The following is a 22,029-nucleotide window of genomic DNA, read 5'->3' on the forward strand; positions in this document are numbered from 1 at the left end:
ACGACACATTCATTTCATCTGGCTTGTATAGGCGACTTTTTTGTTTACGTACGGCCCCGATAGTTATTTCGATTTGACATGATCTTGCTTGACTTGGATATCTCACTGATCGGATATGGGTAGCGAAAGAATGGAACACAAGAAAAGGGGATGGGTAAAAGGAAGGATCAGATGGAAAGGCGCTGAATGTATGAACCGCGAGAATTGTCCAAGATTGAGATCCAAATGATCGTTAAAAGGTCATAAAAAAGCATGTGATAGGCAAAGAAATAAGATTCAAGTACTATTTACGCTGTATTTACTCAAGTTCCTGTTTTTGAATCGAGACCGACTGCAAAACGAGTCGAAATTTTAGGTGTTGCGTTGACATGCAGCGAACTTTATGGGCATCGCAGTAATAAATATTGAATTTACCTTGCCAAAAGCCTCATATTTCTCGTATATTCCTGTAGCGTGCGCCGATTCACAGGAGAAGGATGGAGAGAAATCACGACACACTAGCTTTCAAGTCTAAAATTCAACTGCCTTTATTATGTCCTGTTTATTATATCACAAGGCTTAAGGGCACGAGAAATTTTGAAAATGTGCTTTTATTATGGAACACTACTATCCAACAAAATTTTAACGATATCGGCGAAAGACACTTCGTGAATATTCCTTGTTAAGGGCTCCTTATGACGAGAGGCCGGCCGCCCATTACGTTCCTTATTTTTCACCGTGGTTTAATCGTAATCAGTATTTATTCTCGTAAACAGCCACTTTCCTTATAATTTGATCCTACAATGGGTAGAATGATAGATACATTTATAGAGTTGTTTACAAAGTGAAATAAGTAACTTGATAAAATCCTGCGGTAACCCTGATTTAAGAGTGTACTTACGTTGAGGATATCCCGTTGACAATATAGATAATGTATTTGACTACATTCTGTGGATCATCAACCACTTATTCCTCTTATTTTTGTCCCTTCGAACACAAGCAAAAAACTTCTCCGGCGAGTAAATAGAGGTACTAGACGTCGGGGCACTTTATATGGTTTTATGAGATACACGATTTATATGGTTTTCACACGTTTTTCTATTGAATGTCCATGCTGCAATATACTTACTGCATTAAGCAAATGATGTAGGTGTGTAACGTAGATCACAATCTGCAATCAACTTATTTTAATTTAATCTTTCCGAAGCCCCCCAAACAATCGCCTTTATTTATTTCAACAACGCCTTGGCAACCCAATATATTCACAATCCGAAGTTTGACGTTAAAGCAGCAATTATATTCGCCAAATTTGCGTTTGAGTCCCTACATAGACAGTTTTTCTATCCACTTCCTCAGTCTGTCAACAGTGGATTCCAGGCCGTGATGTAACGCGCGCACGCTCCGTCACGTGTTTTCAAACAGTCGATGAAGATTATTTTTAAAGACTCATATCTCAGCTATAAAACATTATTCATCCGCGAAAGTTTCGGCAAGTACATTTGAGGTAAGGATCTTATTATTCTAGTACTTTTTAAAAAGTTTGCATGTTCCCCATTGGTTTATATTTGAATTTAAAGTAATTTGTTGCGCATTAAAAAATGTACGAAAAAATGTCCGAAAAAATGTACCGTGTAACCACCTACTCGTGGATCTTGTCCATGAGAATGTACAAGAATCTGTTCAGAAAACCATTCAGAAAAATGTACAGATTCTTGTACATTCTAATGTACCGTGTAACCAGGCCTTTAGGGTAATATTTTCTCACCCTACTTATTGTCAATATGCATCACTCAACAATAATGATCAATATATTTTGATCGGTATCTAGCTTTCCTCACTCAAAAATAATTACTTGAATATAAAATTTTGATGAAATATATTGTAATTTTTATTTCAGTTATATAATTTTAATTTTATCGCATTATTTTTCAGAATTATGTTTCTTATATTTCGAATGTAAAAACTTATTATTGCTCTGTCGCTTTTTCCTTATGTGAATCAATTTATTTTCTTCTTTGTACAATTCTTGCAACATTGTTATTAACAATAACATTTGGAATAGTAGAACTTGTATTTTATTCACGTCGCTTCGGTTTGAACCGCTTCATAATGCAGTTATGACATATTAATATAACTATTTTATGTAATAATGTTTCATTTCACTGACGTACATAATTACAACTTATCGATGTTTATTATATACGCTGCATGGTTGAAATGCCTTTTTTGCTTTTAATTCGAACAGCAGGTGATGTTACCTTTTTCAAATGCTTAGTTGCCATAGCAAATAGCGGGTATTTGTTGGGGGTAAATGCTGACCCATTATCAACCTCGCAGCTATATTTACATATCCGAGGAGGAAACTTTAGCTATGACAGCGAGAAAACTCATATTGCAAAATTGAACAACAATGTGACAAGTTCACTTAATGGGGATATCCATCGTGCACAGGTAATTATTGTCCGCTAGTGTAAACCAACAGGTTATACAAGCTTAATTGTCGGTTCTCTTTCGAGAACATGGCACCGAAAAGGATATTTTTATTTCTTTTTGGAGCAGTGCACAAGACTATCATTTTTCACACAGAATTTAACCTTCGAAGCAATGACGCGTGGAATTCCCGTTTTCCAGAAGATGACAATCAGAAAAGTACATAGGAGGAAATTCGTTGAGGGCTAGAGATCAAGGATTTCCAGCAAATATATTTTTTATTTATTGGGTGTCAGAGATGGATGAGAGGATCAACGTCTCACCGGTTGTAAAACTTGTGGCGACAAGGAAAATTACTGCAGTAGGGTCAAGAGAAAATCAAATTCGGAATCAACCTACGCTTGACTGAGGATTCCCAAGCTTACATGGAATTAGTAACTCATGCTAATTTAAAAGAACTTTATTCTTTCCGTAGGACTTTAATTATTTCTACTTGTGAAATATTTCATCCCGCATTTCAAGAAATCCCTTTCCTCAACGAACAACGAACTACTAGCAACTAGCCTCCTTTTGGGACTACACCCCATCGCTCACCGCAAAGCATAAAGCCCCCAAAATTTCCCTTAACCCTTACCACGTTCCCACCCCCACATAACTGTTGCTGATACTATGCCATGATCAAATCGTGATTTTGTTAACAAATTGAAACCATCGTACCAAGAAACACTCGGTAGACAGCTGAAAAGCTGGGAACTAGGGTTTCATAAAACCTGCGAAAACTCTGCGTAGCGTAGCGTAGCGCCATCCTGTGGCATTATCATGTGCTGATGATTATCCTCTGAACAGGATTGGAGAAAAATTGCGTCGCAGATTTTAATCGTTGATCATGTAATGATTGTTTCACTGAGATAGCAAACTGCCTTGGATATATCGAGATCTCCGGTAGGCAAAGCATTCGAAGTCATGAGTCTTCCAGAGCATCCCGCAGCTGGACACACTCGCGGCCAATCGAAGCGCTTGGCGCAAAGTTAATTTTGTTTAAAAATAGTGCGCATTCGACCTAAACATCGCTAGTAATTTTTGTTCCTGCTGGCATCAGCTATTAAATTAAAAAAAGAGGAGAATGGAATGTTATCAGATGTCAAGTCTGAATTCCAGTCTATTCCATTCTCCTCTTTTCTATTCCTTTATTCCGTAAGACTTTTACAGAAATTGGGGTTCCTTTAACATTTAACCCCCTATTAAATTAAGTTACAATTGCTTTATTCAAAAAAAAATAATATGTTAGAGAGAAATAAACAAAAAAAATAATTAGCTTTCAACTAACAAAATTAGTTTTACAGTAGAGTATTAGATGAAAAGGTTTTTTTTTTGGACATTTTCATTCTTAAGAATGTAAGTGTTTATTTTCCATTATCTTCAGCGTCTTCTTTCTGGCTCGTCTTCTATTTTTGCTTTACATGATTTTCTGCATCTTCTGTCTTCTCTTTGGTCTTCGTCCTCTTCGTCTCCATCTTCATCATCAGCGTCTCCTTGAATGATTTTGCGGTTAAACGCAGTAATAATTTTACCATTATTGGGTATAAGTTTTCCAATTTCAGTCATTTCTGGTGGCCAATTTTCGAGGATTTTCCGTAGTTCAGCTCTTTCAGCCTGGTACAATGGACAGTAAATCACTCTATGTTCGAAAGAATCGTCTCCTGTGCAACACTCTCATTCATCGGTCTTGCTTCTACCTATACGTTTTAGGTACGTTTTAAAAATTCCGTGTCCGCTTAGAATTTCTGTTATTTGTCTGGATGCTGTTATGTTCAATTTTTGGCGCTCCATGATGCTGGGGAAGAATTTGTACGTTTGCCGTCCTTTTTCGCTCGAATCCCAGTTCTTCTGCCATTCGGTGATTACTAGTTGATTGATCCCCCTTTTTAATTCATACTTAGGTTGCTCTATGCTAATGTCAGTGTTTAGGAATTTCGTGGCTCCGAAGCGTTTAAGTTCAGAATTTGCTTTCCTTTTTGCCACTGCTAGGGCTATCGGTATTATACCAGTGATCACTGTTAGTGCGTCGACACTCATAGTGCTGTATCCTCGGGCAATGCTTTGTAGGCAAGCTCGTTGAGCTTCATTAAGCTTCCTCACGATGCGGGATTGAGTAAGCTTTTCACCCCATATTTCACAACCGTAGGCTAGAACAGGTAATGCCACTGTAGAATAAAGTGTTATGAGATGTGAGTGATTAATGTTGTAATTAATTTTGCAAAATCTATGTAGCGCATAGAAAATTGTTTTAACCTTTGCTGACATATTGTTAACGTGCGTCTGAAAAGTCATACGCTCATCGAACCATATTCCTAAATATTTAAACGAGCTTACTCGTTGAATGTTTTTCCTTTCTAACTTTATAGTTGGATTCCTAGACAGTCGGGTGTTGCCAAAGCAAACGTATTTAGTTTTTGCAGTTGAAATCTGTAATTTTACTTTGGAACTCCAGGCGTTAATGGTTACCAAGCATGCATTTGCTTTATTTTCTAGTTCTCTTCTTGAGTTAGCAGGCACTGCCACCGCCAAGTCATCGGCGTATGCTGTGATAGTGCAGCCATCCGGTAGGTCCATCTGCAAAAGTTCATTCATGGTTATGTTCCAGAGCAGTGGTCCCAGGATCGATCCCTGTGGTGCCCCCTTGGTAACGGTTTTGCTTACTTCTGCATGTTTACTTCTTAGCACCGTTGTGCGGTTTGAGAAGTAACTCCTCATTAATCCGATTAAGTTTCTTGGGATTTTCATTCGTTTCAGTTGAAGAATACAATTTGGCCACCAAACCGAGTCAAAAGCAGCAGCAAAGTCTACGAATATGACTACAACGTATTTACCTGGGTAATTATTTATTTCTAATTGTAGCTTTCGTGCGGCATTGATGGTACTTTTCCCCTTTCTAAATCCGAATTGGTTTGGATTGTAAAGATCCTCTTCAGGGATCCGCTCTTCTATCTTTGATTTGATCACTCTTTCGAAGACTTTTCCTAATTCAGGGAGCAGGGTAAGCGGCCGATAAGCTTTAGGGTCTGCAGGGTCCTTATCCGAGGATTTCAGTATCGTGCAGAGGAGTACAGTCTTCCAGCAGGTCGGGAAATAGCCGAGACGTAGACAATCTTGAAAGATGCGTGTGAGGAGTGGTGTGACTATTGGTTCGGAATGTAGAATAATCTCTCCGGGAAGTTCGTCAATTCCCGGTGCTTTCTTCTTTTTGATTCCATAAATTGCAATTCCAAAGGTGTAAGAATGAATATCGACCAGAAATGAAACGAATTTACTATGAATCAGTCGCTAAATACAAGGATGAAATCAATAAAAGTAAAGAAAAAAGTTGGCGGAACTTTGTTAAAAACGACTTAGAACAAAATCCTTGGGGATTTGTATACAAACTGGCATCAGCTATATCTAACGATTTGATCTTTGGCGGCGCCACCTTCCCTTCTCCTTCCTGTCCTCCCCTTTCTGGGTGCAGAGGTAAAAAGCTCGCGCCGGGAGGGTATCCTCGCGAGCCCGCCCTGGTGTTTCGTTCCATTTGGCATATGCTATCCAGGCGTAGAATTTCGTGATACAATTTTTCTCCACCCTGTATACAATTAAATGTGTGCACCAACTAGTACTTTCTAGTCTACGTCGCTGCTCCTACCCCGAATCAAAATGAGCTCAAAAAATCAACGCTCAAAACTCGAAAATGTTTGCACTTGTAAAAATGTAGGAACTTTTCACTGAAAAAATTTTTATACTTATTTTGTATTTGATGAATTCCAGTCCTAGTCACTACAAATGGGCAATATTCACAAAGAAAGAAAATAACTTTGCTGCTTGTAAATTGTTAATATTCCATTTTAAGTTTAGGGACGTATTTTACCACTCCGTCATGCGTGAGAGCCAAGCATGCTTGCCGAATTAATGTAGCCGAAAATTGGATGGTGAATCTCCAAGTTCTTTGATTCATTCTCAGTACTTAGTTCTGTGATGCATACTCAGTACTTAGTTCCAAGATGTATACTCAGTTTATAATCTTAACATTCATCGCCATCATAAGTCAACAATCTTAATATTGGTTTTACACAGCTCTCTAATCCTCCCTCCTATCCACTAGCCTTTTCATAGTGACGCATTTCGTCTCTTTTACATTATTTATAATCTGTCTAATGTAGCCCATCCGGTGCCGTCCCTTGCCCTTCTTCCCTTTCAACTATACTCCCACGATTATTTTGCATTGTGGCGGATACAGATGGGAGGCGTAGGGGGCGCGCGTCCCCCCTTTTGGGTCCGCTCGTATTTGCCGAACATTGCAAAACCGTTATTGTAACTTTTTTATATCATAAGATGACATTGTCTTTTACATGTGTATAATCACTTTAAATAAAATTTTCTTATACTTTGCCTGTGACTTGATCATCATTTATTTTGATAATAGTAAAGACAACTCAAGAAATATTTTGCGCCCCCCTTGAGTTTTTTCTGTATCCGCTACTGATTTTTCTTCAAGCCATCGTACCTTATAATGTGACCAACTAAGTTGTCCACAAGTCTTCTCCTTCAGTTTTTTAGAAGAGTTCTCTCTTCTCCTCTCTTATAAGAGCTGCCAATCGAGATTTGACTGCTGATTTTTTGCCATCCTGAGTAGAAAAGTATCTCAAACAATTCTCATTTTCCGAAAGAGCACAGATTCACTCTTCAAGAGCATGGACAAACGCAACCTGAATATAATGGCCCTCAAGAATAGCACCATTAAGAGCATAATTTCTCAGGAGTAGAAGGCACTTCCGTCTCCCAGTTTTTTTTCCTTACGCCTTGACGGCAAATTGCCTCTTCAGTCAAACCATCAGTGCGAGACCAGGAGGAAGCGAGTAACCATTTCCACGAACTCATCGACAGTAATTATAAAAAGATGGCGCCTGCATGTCAACAGTACATAAAATTTTCCTGCTGGGCACAGTAGGCTCTACATGTAACCGATTATTATTCACTTAATGATCGGGCGAAGTGCTGGACGAGATGGATGACGACAGACAGCTTTTAAATGATGAAGGATCTAAAGTTTACCCGGCGAATAGACTGGATGAAGAGTTCTCGGGTTTCCAGCAGGGTCCAAGGATGTTTCAGCACCGACGTTACGAGGGCGAAGTCTGCCATCGTCTTCAGGGTGAATAAAGAAAAAACTTCACCCTGAAGACGAATGCAGACTTCGCCCTCGAAACGTCGCGTCGGTGCTGAAAAACAGTTAGACCCGGATGGAAACCCGAGAACTCTTCATCCAGCTTTTAGATGAGACAGAGAGGAGACAGAGGGTTGGATGGAGCGAGTACTTAGCGGGGAGGGGATGTTGAAAACAGTGGTAGAAGGTAGAATATTGTGTAAACGAGAGAGAGGAAGAAAGAGAATAGGATTTTTAGATGAAATTAATGAAAGGGAATAGGCCTTATTTAGAATTGAAGAGGGAAGTCATGAAGGAAGGGGTGGCTGCCAGAATACTTCTTCAATACTCTATGCAAACCTATCTTGATCGGTAGAATATTTTAATAATAACGATACCTCTCAAATGAAAGCGTTTGTTTAAAACCATGAATTTGTCAGGAAAGAATACCTATTGAACGGCTGACGCATCCTCTTAAGCTAAGTTCATAAGTTTGCAACTGTCCAATTAAAAAAAATACTTCTCAAAAAATTTATTGGTTAGAGTTTTGTCTTGTAGACCAACGAGGACAGAAAACAAAATTAGGGTACAGAGAATGTAGATAAATCAATATTTATACTTTGGGTTAAAAACTTTTTCAGCCCTTAAAGGCGACCGAAGTGCCAATTTTATGCAAAAAATTTGAGTTGACTTCATTTGCAGCATTCCTTGGTGAATAACGCAAATGGAAGTTCTCTGGAAAATCTAAGTCTCATTTTCATCATGTTTCATAAGGTATAACGAGCAATCATTTTTTTGTTAAAATGACATCAAGTTTTGCATTAATCATCATTTTTCGCTCGCATTGACACGTATCACATCAGACAGTGTAAAAAATTCGTTATTTTAAAATATTAATCATGGAAATTACATATCGGAAAGGAGATCATCTGTGACTGTCACCCGGTTAAGAAAAATTATAAGAGTATACTTTGAAATGTAATGAAAAAATAACAAGTACTTATTTTTTTGGACGAATTTCCTCCAAGGTAAAGAGTCTTTACTATCGTGGATAGAGTCTTTGTTTAAAAAAAATGATCAGACAATTTTTAAAGCTGGTTCGAGAAACAAAGTCGGGATATGTCATTTTCATGACAATTTCAAAACATCCAGTTAGTACTTAACCGACTGACTGTGGAGCAAAAAAGGACCTGGTGGATGGACGCTGTCCTCAGATAGTGAATGCATGAAGGAAAAATACTCCGAAAAGACCAAGCGATGAGTTCTGGAGACGAATTAAGAAAGGCACAAAGAAGAAACTCAGGAAATTAAAGAAGCAGGCTAGGGAAGGGAGATTTGGATGACTGCAGTACACCAATCTCCGAATCACAATATTTCATTTTAAAATGAGCCTAAGGGTGATAAATTATTTTTTATTTAAAAAGAAACACAATAATGTTTCATAAATACACAAACCTTCATAAAAAATGATATTTTTTTTAAACATTTTTTTTTAAACTTAGTTTTTTATTACTTCTATAAGCACTGAACAACACTGTGTTTGTTGTGAAATAATGATAGTCAGGTTGGCAATGCCTTTTCATTGTTTTAACATCAGTTGGTGGTTGTTTGCTATAGTTAGTTAAAACACGCTTCCTGGAATCTTATGGAAAACATAAAGGTGAAGAACAAAAAAGGAGAAGAAAAAAGTTAATGCGCTTACTGAGCCCTGACATTTATGTAAGTCCTCTCAAGTCTGGGGGAAAAACAAATTCTTATACCTATCCATACGGAAAAATTTATCTATAATTTATTATCAATTGTGTACCTAGAAATATAGTGAGGTTGTAATATGATGTTCTCCTTGTCGCACTGAAAAATAGCTCTGATCTTTCTTAGTAGCTCAAGCAATCTAAGCCTAACACTTACCCTCCGAGTCTCTAGCGTCTCCAAGCTAAATTATTCGTGCAAAAACTGAATAACGCTTCCGATTCCGAAGTCTTCACCCGGGATATAAACCCAAGACCCTTCTATCGGTGGCCCAACGCTTTACCCACTAGGCCGTCATCCTCCCTTTTACATGAGTAAAGGGCTAAATAGATTGAAAGTAAAGCAAGAGCATGCATTAAACAGCTGGAGATTGTGCATCGCATCAACTGCGATACACTTCATGAGTTTTGGATTATGAAACGCAAGCTTTGTGTACCCAGAGCACTAGACAATACAATTCAGACATAGGCTTTGCTCAGGTCGACACACTTCGCGTGGTCGAGGGGAAAGCGAGCTCGCATTTTGAAAAAGGGGCTTTCACTGCTGGGTGCTAAAAATTGAAGAACTCACAAGCCTTGGCTAGCGCAAATTTTTGCCGCCATTTCCGATATTTTAGATTTTTATAAAAATATTATTAATTTCCTTTTCATGATCTTCCTTATGCAACAGGTGATTTCAACGATAGACATAAGACTACATTATGAGACCAATATCTGATATGGAGCTTAAAACCCCTAAATTAATAAAGCTTTTATCCAGAAACAAAAGCATTTCGGCAAGATACGTGAATAATTGGGTTATTCAAAAACTCTAAATAAACAGAATTTCTCCTTTATAATGAACACCTAATAGAAAGCTGCTGTATAGAGCAGATGCTACATTGCTCTGACAAACACTTTCGGCGCCCTTTATATCAAACATCAGCCGCGAATTTTTAAAGTCTAATGTCCGTTTTACTGGGAGAACGCATTTATGCAGTGGAAATAAAGAAATAAAACTTTGTAAGGTTCATTATTATTTTAATATGGGCACGACCCGGGTTTCGTAACGTGGTTACATCTTCAGTTGAACAGGTTACCACGTTACCTCGTCACCTGAAGATGTAACCACGTTACGAAACCCGGGTTGTGCCCATATTAAAATAATAGTGAACCTTACAAAGTTTTATTTATTTATTTCCAATATGAAGAGGTTTCATAAAGTAAAGCCTGAAGTTATCAGCAATTACGCAGGTTAGAACATCAATTACTTCTCATTATAAGGTGCAATTCCGTGAATGCATAAACGAATTTAAACATGGGTTGTTTTGCCTTCTCACGTCCACGCATTCTCATATGCGTTATATTAATTCACGCACGCACGCACAACACGCAATTTTTACTGTGCCTTCGTAGACACGTCAGATTATGCTTTGTGCCCCTTGTAAAACGCCCTTAAGAGGAATGAAGTTGCAATCTCGAAAGAGATCTTTTCTAGATTCACCTCCGTACAGTTCCCCATTCACCACATTCGATACAGTATTCATATATGCCGCATGTATAATTTACCCAGAGAACCACGTATAAATCCCTGTATTTCCGTGGAGTGGAGGAAAATTGTGTGCCTCACGAGTCATTAATGCTTCCAAGAAGATGTCCTTGACGGGTTCAAAATAAAAATAGAATCTTCCAGTCTTTCCACTGTTGAGGGGACGAATGTGTAAAATACTTCAGTCCACTGTGAAATTTTTCCTCGTGTGTTTAAATTTTCGTTCCTTCTTGAATGAATATCAAGAAGTGCATGCATTTGCAGATTGCCATAAAGTATTTAAGGTTGCATATAGCAACGATTCTGACTATTTATTTATTTATATATTTATTCAGAGTCTTCTCCTGGCCTTTCCCAGGGAATAAAATGCATTGATTTGGGAGTTCACGTTCTGTAATCATAAATGAATCGGTAACTTCAGAAATACATCACGATTTTTCTTTTTTCTTCTTTCAATTGTAGCTAGGTGAAAGACTCAACGTTTCCTAGTAAAAGGGAAGATGTTATGGAGATATTTGCTCGGGGTTATTAGTATGAAATGTTTCCTTTTATTGGGAAACGTTTAATCCTGCACCTAGAAGCTACTTAAATTAATAAAAAAGATAAATCGTCCAACTTGGACATGATACCTTTCTGCAGTTAGCGATTCAAATAACAACGCATTGTTTCCATCATACCGAATCTCTTTTTTGGAACGCTGCCAATAAATTACAAGATAAAACATTTGATTACGTAGATACTTATGGTTAACCTTTCTAACACAGAGCTGATGCTGGGAGAAATTAAATTTCATTTCGTTCTTCTCATTTAAAAAAAGTGAATAATTTCCACTCAATAATAATTATTATGGCAGCTACATATTTCACCATTAAACATTACAGCACAAAAGAACGTGTTGTTAAAATATCTCCTGAAGATGTTACTCAGAAGCAACATTGGGTTAAGATTATTTTGATTTCATTTAGTTCCCATCATTATTAATTAAGAAGCATTTCGGAGACATTCATTTCTTGAATTATGGAAGCTATGATTTCCAAAATTGACACTAGTCCGTTTGATAGGAATTTGAAATAGCAGCTTTTTGTACATAGAAGGACCTCAGTAAATATCATTAAAAAAGTGATAGCTGTGGCTTTGATAATTCTTATAAACTGATATTGGAACGTATAACATAGCTGTTCAGTTGGAAATATTTAAGAAATATTTTTGTATTCTTTTTAAATATGTGCAGAGAAATTGGTTTGTCATAATTCTTTCCTGAGTTTACTAGCGCTGTTTCAGAATTCATGGCAGTAGTTATTCTAATACATTGTATAATTCTACACTAATTCTATGAAAATTACAGGGCTTAATTAAATAAATTTTTAGCATGCATATGAAAGATATATAGCGACTAGAAACGAAAAATGATGATCTCATATAGGATTTTGGTAGCATCTGCTGATTGCTATAAAGTATTTAAGGTTGTATATAGCAACGATTTTGACTATTTATTTATTTATATATTTATTCAGATTATATTACTGTTGCAGAGATTATTCAGAGTTTTTTTGATAAGTTACCACCGTAATTTACCTTGGCACGTTGGTGACTACTGTTTTTGAGTTTATTGTATATAGTTTATTGAACCGTGGTGTCCTGACGGTGGTTTTACGGGTTTCCCACTTCCTTAGGGCAAATGCCGGGCCAACACCACTCCCGCACCAGTGATTCATTCCCAGTAACGCTGAAGAGGCGCAAGTCTAGAGCAGCTTCACGAGCTTTTGTTATTGTTGTTGTTATTTCAAATTCTATGTATCTGTTTTGCTCGTGAATATACGTCTTTTGAACTTTAACTGAACGATTCTGACTTCATAAATATGAATTGAAAGAAAATTAATTCCCCAAGGCCGTACTCAAAGGGTACGGCCTTGGGGAATTAATTTTCTTTCAACTGTTTAACGGCCGTAGTTCGTTCATTCCCTTATATCATAAATATGAAACCAGTGAGTATTTAAAAAAATTTTATTCTCTAACCACCGAATATAGCTCATATAGACCATTTTAAATCGGGTTATTTAACAAATTTAATAAGTTAACGTAAACGAATAACCACGCCGTGGACCGGTGAAACCTACCCTGTAGGGGCTTTCTCTAACTCTAACGTTGCTCTCAAGCACCCGGATAAGCTATCGACATTTTTCGTTAGTGCTACCGAGAAAATATCGCTAAGCAAGCGTAGAGGAAACCAATTGTCGTTAATTAAGATTTTCGATAAGCTAACGACGTAGCGACGTCGATAAGACTTGCTATCGAGTTAGAGAGAGCCCCTGCAGGCGGGACTCGAACCCGCGTCCTCTTGTTTGACAGGCGAGGACGTTACCCCGCCGCCACCGAGGCTGGATGGCATATCATTATCGATGTATCGAGTATACCATTATCGATGATCTGTGCGTTTACTCAATTTGATCTAAGCCATCTGTAACGTTTTAAATGGTTAGAAAGATTGACTGCCGAGTTTGAGAACAAAAGAGAATTTTATTTGATGCAGAATGACTTCCTGAAATAGTAATTATAAGTGAAATCGATATAACAAGGTGAGACTAATGTCTTACACACATAAGCATATTAACACCCACAGAAACAATGAGCGCGTAAGTAAACTTAGTTGAATACGGCAGTGGTGCCAAGATTCAAAACTCAATGGCCTCAGCCGGGATAAAGGTAGTGAGATCGAATGCTGCTTCAAAGATCTTTGCAATTGTGAGTAACGTATTGTAAATTAGGAACGGACAAGTAAAATAATATATCGATAAAGATATAATCAATATTTTAAACATGTATTGGTAGCTATATAACCAAAATTATCAATATTTTAATGCATCGATTTTTACCAATATAAGTGGTTACTAAAAGTTTCACTTAAATGTATGGAAAACGTTGAAGTACAATTGTGATTATTATTTATATGGAGTAGTGATAAATTTTCTCTCATATTTACAATCAATTTCAACCAATCAAATGAGTATTTGTCTGACATAAACATTAGAAAAACGCTCTGTTTTACATGCATATAGGTGTGTGAATGCTTCTTTTTAAGTTGAGTGGTCAAATTAGTGGTATTTCCGCAAGCTTTCCGATATTTTACTCTCCAATTATTCTTCCAATTGTCTTCAAACATTTTTTGTTGGTCTGGTGGACTAAAAACTTAACTCCCGCGGTTATTAAGTCAACTTCATAACCGCAGAAGGCTCAGTATCAGTCAAATTAATGAATGGCACTTTTAAAAGTTTTCTAGAAATTACGGGTGGGGTGAGGGGACCAACCCTTCCCGCCCCAATTTAACTCCTTCCCCCCCCCCTTTAAGTACGCCCCTGTCTGAAGTTTTTAAAATTAACATCTCTTTTCATTGGAACGTGATTGGGTTGACAATTATTTCATCTAATATCTTGCGCAATCCCTTTGCATCAAAGTCAATTAATATTTATCACGCGAAAAAAATTATATATCATGAGAGTGACAAGGTTTCAGGGAGACGAGATCGACCTTCGCTGAAACTTTAAAAACGTTCACTTTCGATTAATCCTATATGGACGGCCTTCTCGCGAAATCATCGAGGCAAGCGAGACCGCGGCAGATATCTCGGCCACCGTTGAGGAAAACTCGAGATTCAGCGAGGAACCCGACTTGCTGAGGCGATTAGTTTTTCCTCAAGTCAGCCATTATCGTTATGGACAAGTAGGCGTTGCCATGACGTGCTGCAGACGGACAGAAATGAAGAGTCCTTGATCTGAGCTCACCGGAAGGTCGACGGGACTCATTACATTCAACATCTAAGGAGAGCAGCGAAGAGCTACGATATATCTTCGACTCTCGAGGTATCGATCACGAATATTGCATTGGAGGATTTTCAAGTCCCCCGCTAGATTTGTTGCCGCTCCGCGATCATTAAAGTTAGATTTCATGATTACCAATCGCGGCGCTACCAGTCATCTATATCCACTTTTCATGTACATTTACATCTACATAATACCCTGCGAGCCACCTCTAGGGTGTTTGGCAGGGGGTGATCAATCACCAGCATGCAGCATACATTTGGACTCCCACATGCACACCACACCGTCCAAAAAACGTCCCGTATACTAACAAACTATACTAGGTACTATATGCTGTTAGAAATAATAATTGAATTAACAAACATGCATTAATTTTTACATATATTAGTAGGCTAAACTACAAGTCATGCAGGAAGTAAAATATAACTGAGGAACTAAAAGTCTACAAACCACACATTTAACTCATGCTAGACGATTATCAACTAAGAAAGACCACTTTAACTACGGTTAATGGTGAAAGTTACCTACCTACATAGTTCGCTGCCTACTGACGCCGCCGAATAAAATGCGCGCGAAACGGTTACAGACATAGAGGTCCCTCTCCTTTATAAACGTTACATCGTAAACGTATCGTAGGTTACTCCTCAATGGTTACAGATATAACGTTTAATCGTCATGTTTTTCGGCCTCCATTTAAGGAGTCTTTATCTAGTAGTCCCGTTAAACCTCAGAAGGCTTTTGGCCTCGCCACTAACATCTCGCCTCCCCTTTCGATCCTACATGATGGGATGAAGAGCCAAATATTTTTTTCTAAGCATAGTCAGTTACATAAATTGATAACGAAATATACAAAAACTTGTAGGTTCGAAGATTTTCGCGGCGTTGATTAGATGATCTCTGCATTCTATTCGGGTTCTTGCCGCGTCCGTTTAAATTTAGTCTCAAATTTAGTCCCATACAGTGTACGTATATAATCAAGAATTCTATGACTTATCTCGCCTCTGATTTATAAACTGAAAATTCATCAATTACTTCTTGATTGTCGTCGGAGTTTTCCGATCGTTCGTCATACTACTGTGTATATTAAACTGTCCATATAGCCATATCGTGGTGATAATATATCGTCGTGAACAAACTTTCGTACTATTATTGCGACCGGTCCGCTGTCATAAGATTTCCATTGGCTGTAATCTTATTTAATACCAGTAGAAATGCTGGGGAATGGATACTTTACACTTGTAAAATGTTATTTTTGGCTAAGCTAGTTGCACAGCGGAACCGTGGAGATTGACAATAATTTTTCCTTGGGGAAAGATATTCGAGATATATATACACGAAGCCTTCCCATAATGTTAGAAAGAAGATCTTTGTGTGACTTTTAGATGAGATACGGAGGAGACAGAAGGTATGGATGGAGGGATTACTTAGCGGGGAGAGGATGTTGAAAATGGTGTTAGAGGGTAGACTGTTACGGAAACGAGAGAGGGGAAGGAAAATAATAGGATTTTTAGATAGAATGAAAGGGAGTAGGGCTTACAGTGAACTGAAGAAGGCAGTGATGGAAGGAAAGGGAGGCTTCCAGATCACTTCTTTAGTACTACATGGAAACCTACCTTAATCGGTAGAATGCTATAATAATAATAATAAGGGATTTCATTATTGCTGATTGCTGATAAGCAATGCTGATTTGGAACCTATTGTCTCTGTTGATGTTGTTGCGGAAGATCCCCTGAGGATGAACAGCAAGTTGCTGTTCGAATCGTCGGGAGACATGGAAAAACATCAACCGGTGGAAAACCCGAGAAACTTTTCTGCACCTGATATGCCGGGAAAACCTAAGATTAAGTCAAATGCATTTCCAGGCATGTCATTTTTCAAAAATTTTCCCGTTGCCTGGCGGGGGAAAGTCCCCACCCCAGACCCCTTCATCCCTCCCCAAAGCATATTCCAAGTTACACCACTGGTAGCACAAACAAAAAGTCGAAGAGTAAGATGGGCAGGCCATACATCGAGGAGAGAAGAGCATCTGACATAGAGGAATTAAAGTCCACCAATGAAAAGAAGACTTCGTTGACTTCCACTGATTTATTTTCTTGGTGAGACATGTTTCGATCCATAGAGTCCATCCAATGGTACTTGAAAATGACCTCTATGGATCAAAACATGTCGTACAGGGGTAATTGGCTTTGGTGATCAAGAAAGTCCACATCGAGAGCTTAACTCCGGTCATATGTGGTTGACGAGAATCATTCAGTGTTCATTTCCATGGCCATGAGTTAACCCGTCAACGCCAACGGGTGTCATATGGCACCCAGTGCAGTGCTGAGCCAATACTCCTGCAATGCATTAAATATGTGAATTTTAGCGTACATTTCGGTGCACATACGTAGTAGAAGGTTTCCTCTATTATTCAGTCAGTTGTTGACTCTTGACTCTGAGTCAGACTCTAGAATTGTGTTCATTGTGTTGAGCTCATATGTATCATATTTTTTAAAAGTGAAATAGGTGTGAATTTAAACAAACTTTGAGCGCTGACGGGATGCCTTCGTCTCTGGATATTTTTCCTTGAAAAACGCTAACGACTCGTACCAAGAAAATAAACCATTGGAAGTCAACGAATTCTTCTTTTCATTTGTGTATATCAACTTCCATACAGTTGAGCCTGATACCGTTGAAGTAATTAAAGTCACAAAGAAACAATAAAGGGTGCTTAATTATTCTGCATAATTTCACAGATTGAACGACGAATTGCGGCCACGTTGCACTTACATTTCGCAAGCTAAGGCTCTATTGACAAATTTTCGTCCGCGATCGCTAGTATTACGCAATGACAGCCATGGTGGTTGAGTGAGCTCAGAAAGAACCCTCTAAATCCAATGAAGCGAGAAGAGATGAAATACACGTCTACTGCCTCAGGCACCTAGCATTCGCGAGCCTTAGGTAACCAAGGAACACAATTCTAGAGTCACCTCTCAATCGATATGCTTGTGTGGATAACCTAAATTCTCGCTTACTTCTATTTACTATCTCCTCTAACGCCTGAAAGTCCGTCAGCATCAAATATGATAACGTGTCGTAATATCAGCTTAGAACGCCGTCCTCCGTACCAATTGAAACCAATTAAGCGAATTTCAATGACATTCTTGTTATTTCATTCATTTCGCTATAGCCTCACATAAATTTTAGGGCAGAAAACCAACTTGTTCTCCAAAAATTGTTACGCACAAAATTTGCATGCATTAATATTACGTTTATTTGATCTCATTAAAGGGAGAATAAAGTGCCATGGTTTTCAACTGATGGAAAGAGGTTCCATAAAATAATTTATTTTAGTTACAGAATCAGACATAAATTTTTGTCTGTTGTTAATTTTTTCATTCACTTGCGTATACGTGAATTATTTATCAATATTTTTATAACCGCTAACGTCAGTGCAATTTAAACCGATCGCAGAGTATATACGTGCATTTCTCTGCAAAGATACATTTTTTTTAGTTTCAATTAAAATCAAAGTTAACCGTGGGCTCTGAAAGTAAACACCATTGACCGGTCGACATATTACAGGTTTACTTACATCTAAAAAATTTCCTAGCTTCCAGAAACAAGAATTATTCTCGGCTACCTTCCTCTCGCATTAGTAAAACAAGTCAACAAGAAATAGAAAATTTATATTCGATGTAATATCCGGGATCACTGATGAGTTTAATATTTTTTCTCCAGATTTCTCTTTTTGGCAGGCTTAATACGATGATAAATATTTGTGGTTATCTTTTTGTTTAATGTATTCATGGTTCATAGCGTAATACTGTGCTTTTTGAGTTTCATGGAAAAGACGCAACAATGAAGTGGCGTTACTAATTTCAAGTCACAAATGAACGGTTGGAGTCCTGACACCTTCTGCCACTCGCCCATTCAGGTGAATTGTGAAGTTTAATGTAGGTATGGATGAAGATGAACGATAAGAACTTGTTTTCCTTCATGTTGAATGTCACTTTCATCGCTAAAATGCTCAGTGGCATTTGATATTCCGCTGGTTTGACGTTTGTGATTCATTGAAAGCCTTGGGCTTCCAAATGCTCAATATCATGGTCACACCCAACGAACGATTGTATAATTCATTCCACGGACGGCGCCTCTTTGTGCCTACGTGTGCTGCGTACAGTGTTACCTCAGTGTTTTGACCCCAAGGATGGTCACTTGGTTCGATAAGTCGGGGTGGAGTTCTACCCGTTCTAAGGAGCTACCTAGGAGAGTTTATTTATGTCTCAATATTTACAATACAGTTCCGCCAGGCAATTCCTACCGACGAGACACATTTTATATTTAAGCTCACAACATTTTTGAAAATAATATTCAATGCATGCAGCTCATGCTTAATATCATGGGCGGATCCAGGATTTCTTTCTAGGGGGGCACAAGCAAGGCCGTATCCAGGATTTTGCTCTGGGGGGGCACCAGGATACCTCGTAATACAAAACGAACGCAATGATGATGGACCGTGTTAAAAATCTTGCATATTTCATTAACGTACATATACAACATCAGTTAAAGGAATATATCATTACTTGAGAAATAACGTAACACTGTGAAGAACCCTTTTAACAATATATTTATAGCAAAACAATTTACGCTTAGACATTTCCAATATGTCTTTCATAAATGAGTTTAGTTTTGGAAGAATATACTTCCTTCCCCTTTCAGCAGTTAGGTGCGAATATTAGACAGTGGAAAACTCGTTTGCTTTTACCGGGATTCGAACACGGATCCCAAATTAGTGACAGGTACTATCTTGCGGCTCGATGGCATCCTCTTCGAAGTTTGATCGAAATTAGAACACAAGGTGTTGTTTTTCGGGTGATGAAATAAATGAAACATGAAACTGTTTTTCTTGCTATTATCGGTAGCTTTGGTTAAAACAGTATTACAGACAAACGTGGCACTATAATTTTTCCATTTCAAAACTGAAGCGACCAAGAGACAAGAATACTGATAAAAAGCGCTTCGTGGGAGAGAAAAATCAAGGTTCCTCTCTATTCCTTTCCTCTGGTCATGAAGAGATTAAATCCTCTGAACCCCAATTATAAATCAAAATTTCCCTGATACGTTGCTCCTATATTGAAGATAAATATACTTTATGACACAAAAGTTTTTTAAACCAACTTCACTCGAGAGTGCGATGAATGATCAGTAATGAGCAAACATTTTTCAAAACCAGACTTTGGAATATAATATCAGCATGATTGTCAAAAGTTGCATCACCCTCTAGTGGGAAATTGAGTTCTCAGGGCGTTAATTGACTTTACATCATACTCAATTACTATTTTTTTACAAAAAAATATAATAAAACTCAAGTAGAAAGTAAAAATCGTTTCATTTGGATAAACTACCAACCAGCTAATAGCTATTATCTATTCAACAGCAAAGTACTCGCGGCATGTTTAAGGTCAAAGGAGCAATGATGTACTCCAAAAGTAACGATGTACTAAGAGATGAGATTTCTGCACAATGAGGTTTTTGAAATGTGGTGCCACTGAAGAATGATGAGAATCTAATGGTCGACTCAGTACATCCACATTTGCATTTAAATAATACCCTGCGAGCCACCGCTAAGGTGTTTGACACCTTAGAGGTAGCTAATGAGGAAGTCCTAAGAAGTATAAGTTATTAGTATTGTATTATTTCAATTTCCCATAGTAATCATCATCCCAATTTTCTACAGTGGATGGCAGTAGGAGAGCGTCTGATTCAGTGAAGATTCCAGAAGATACTAAGCGTTTGAAAAGAGGAGGATATATGAATAGGGTAGTTTACTTCATGAAAGAAAACGAAAGGCATTGATAGCGATTCGTTACCCAACATTAGTGTATTCATAATACACAAATCATTTGGTTTTAGAAATATAAATTTAGACGAATGTTAATGGTCAATTTTAACCTCATTTGAAAAAAAGCCAGATTGGCGCCTATGCGATGCCACTCCACGTGACGTCACAGGGACCTAGATGCTATACGAGTAGATAGGAGTTTTACATCGTCTGAGGTTATCAATGCATCCATGAGGCACAGAGCTCAGGGAAACGTCTCTTAATAATCACCTATTAAAACTGCCTATGGTCGGTAAGTGTACTTCGTTTGATCGGGTATTAATAATCCTTATTCAAGCCAAGCGCTACCTCCTAGCAGCCTGAATTGTAGCGGCGCTCATAGCCTCGCACTAAGGTGGCCTCACATGGCGGCAGCCGGAACCAGAATGACGTCACACGGGCTTTTCCCAGCATTCATACTTAGCCGTCGCGTTTTTGCGCGCTTGAAAATTTTCACTTTTCATTAAATCGCGAAAAATAGATATATTCGTTTAAAAATCTAAAAGCGTGAAATACGTACTCCAGGAGTATTAATATTTCGATTTAGGCATTAAAAAAATAGGAAACCACTCTATTACGGAGAACAAGAGAGGCAAAAGACTTCATATCCTTAGTGCTACACAGCATACAACTACAGAGAAAATATAATCTCACGTCAATCCCATTTGTCAAGTGATGGAGCAGCGTATTGAGTTGATCGAGACGAGGGCGGGATGAAACCACTGCTGATCTTAAGCGAATACACGTTTTCAAGGTATACGTGTACACATTTTAGAGAACGGAAGGGCTTGACCCATATCCAGAGTTTGTGGGGCAAACAGGTTTTAGGACCGTGCTTTCCAACGTCTTTAAAGCATGCCAAATGAGACCTAGCAGCCAAGGACAAACGTGAGTGCTGTGGGGAAAAACCACAAATATTTGCCCGACTCCGTGTTTTATTATAAACTGGTACGCTGGTTCCATTATATTTCATCATCGAAGCCCAGATATACCAATAAGCTGGTATCTATACTTGAGAATAAAATAAAATGGTTACCTTCCACACAATTTTATTTACTGAAGTACCGACCCGGTTTCGACACGTAGTGTCATTATCATTATCGAAACTTATCGTTACTTTAGTAAATAAAATTGTGTGGAAGGTTACCATTTTATTTTATTCTCATGGATGTAAAACATTTCCACCAGATATCGCCGGACACTGGTATCTATATCTCTGAAGAAGATACTCAACCGTTGGTTAATTAATTGTTTTAAGCAGGGGCAGATCCAGGATTTTTTTCTGGGAGGGGCACAAGCAAGGCCGTATCCAGGATTTTGTTCTGGGTGGGGCACAAGGATACCTCGTAATACAAAACGAACGCAATGATAATGGGACCGTATTAAAAATCTTGCATATTTTTGAGGGTCTGGGGGGGGCACGTGCCCCCGTGCCCCCCCCTGGATCCGCCTATGGTTTTAAGTATTGCTTGTTTAATGTTTTGGCTATTATT

The sequence above is a fragment of the Ischnura elegans genome, chromosome 12, assembly GCF_921293095.1.
Source record: "Ischnura elegans chromosome 12, ioIscEleg1.1, whole genome shotgun sequence".
Lineage (NCBI taxonomy): Eukaryota > Metazoa > Arthropoda > Insecta > Odonata > Coenagrionidae > Ischnura > Ischnura elegans.